The sequence below is a fragment of the Tenebrio molitor genome, chromosome 6, assembly GCF_963966145.1.
Source record: "Tenebrio molitor chromosome 6, icTenMoli1.1, whole genome shotgun sequence".
Lineage (NCBI taxonomy): Eukaryota > Metazoa > Arthropoda > Insecta > Coleoptera > Tenebrionidae > Tenebrio > Tenebrio molitor.
In genome coordinates, this window is record NC_091051.1 from 12,895,361 (window position 1) to 12,897,366 (window position 2,006).

The 2,006-nt window shown below is 33.2% G+C and overlaps 1 long non-coding RNA gene across 1 annotated transcript; it reads left to right on the top strand.

The window, feature by feature from the left end:
• Window positions 1-1,080: 1,080 nt before the first annotated feature.
• On the top strand, window positions 1,081-2,006 carry LOC138133708 (uncharacterized). The gene is made up of 2 exons (XR_011160494.1): window positions 1,081-1,596; window positions 1,651-2,006. It is a non-coding gene; the product is annotated as an uncharacterized lncRNA (long non-coding RNA).

Below are 2,006 nucleotides of genomic sequence, written 5' to 3' on the forward strand. Positions count from 1 at the left end.
CGAACGCCAATGAATACAGCCTGATTTAATCTAACGAAAAATACGGAAATTTTCGCAAGCAATCGTTCACTTTTGGATGGCCGCGATTGTACATATTTCCAAAGTTAACAAAATAATTTTTATTTTTTTTTCAAGAAATTATTTCGGATTCAAGACTTCTTTAAAATAAATAAAAATTTGGTATTTTACATATTTATTTGATGTTAGGATTTACCAGAATGGAATGGTCTAATAACAATAATAACATTAAATTTGTTCTTGATACTAAAGATTTTATTTTTTTGAAAATTGGATTAAAACCAAGTGAAATTCTGAGTTGTCCTTGGTTCTCAAGTTTTGATGGGTTGCTCCTGAGCTCCTAAAGTGGTCCCGGTTCTTGTCCTGACTGAGCATATTTTGCAACTGGTGCTCACCGAATCTCAGAACCATCTGTCCTGAGTTCTGTTTGAGCTGGTCCGGACTCCGGGTGACCTTTCAGTTTTCCGATCCGCGACGGAAACCTGAAAATAGGAGATTCGGTAGTCCTGATGAATCGAAATCCAGTGATGACTGATTAGTGCCAACAGCATTAAAATTCATTAACAATACACCCTCCATTTGGTACAGAAAGTGAAATATTCTTAATTGCAACTTACAATAAATTTTTCAGTAATTATTTCTCTCACACAAAGCGTTATCATTTTCTTGAACAAATATATTTTTAAATATTATCACTTCACTAGAATAATCATAAAGCAAGCGGTACAAAATAATTATTAAGCAAAAGACCATTATATTGTCGGTTAATCGCCAATTAAATAGTATTAAATTAAATTATTACAATTAGACATAATGGAAGCAAATTACTTTAAAAAAATTCAGCATTGCAGGAAATTGAAGAAAAGTATCTAGACCGGGTGGGGCATCGGTTACGAAACAGTCGGCTACTAGTGAATGATCCTTTTGTTGGCAAATTATACCATTTAGTCCAAAAACTTTATAGGTAAATTAACAGTTAGGTAATATCAGAAAATTAACAAAACTTTTACGGCCTTATTTATTAACAAAAAAGAAAATTCAAAAATTTCTCAAATATCCCTTTTTAATTATACAGGGTGTCCCAGAACTCGCGGATCAAATTGAAACTGTATATTCCTTGATGGTAATGAAGGTAAAAAACGTTTAGAAAAATATTCAGGGTGCAACAGCTTTTTAGTTATGAATTAATCAAATTGACCAATAGATCTCGATCTAATTTTCCCTTTATGAGAAAATTGAGTACCTTCCCTCAATTGCCAAGCAACGTATAATTCGATGAATAATAAAATTATTTTCAATATTTATCTGGTCAACTTGTCGAAACAGACGTCAAAAGTGACAGCTACTTTTGAAATAACCAAAAATGGGATAATTGCGCCAAAGGCAGGTGAATAATTGTACAGAATCTAAATCAGGGAACGCAAGAAGTTTCTTCTTCCGAAAATGAATGAAATATGGTTTGTTATGAGCGAAAATTTCCAAAGCAATTGTAACCTTGAGGGGTATGGGAAATTGACGGGAGGGATATGATGAATTGAACCTTTGTTGATGGAAGGTAAAATGGCGACGTAGCGTCAAGTGAGTAATACATATTACTACCTTAAAAATCTTAGTAAAAAGTGAAATGTGCAGGGCCTGTGAAGTGAATCGGAATCACAAGAAATTTATCCTGACTCCTGTGCATACACTCTGCATCTGCAACGTATTAGCGCAGCTACACGAGCGGGACGAGTCATCGTCGAAATGAAAGGAAAGACTTTTAGGAACATTCTTGACATTGCTAAAAAAGCTGGAGTTACACGTAGGTTTTGAGCAACAAATCAAGCATAGTGGCAGTTCTGAAAGAAAGAAGACAAAACTGGATTGAACTAACCTATTTATTTTAGCATCATTATTAGTAAAAATTTAAGATCAAATTTTATAACTAAACGATGTAGAATGCAACAAATGAAATAAGAAACATGCAAAATAAAAAGAATAATTTATAA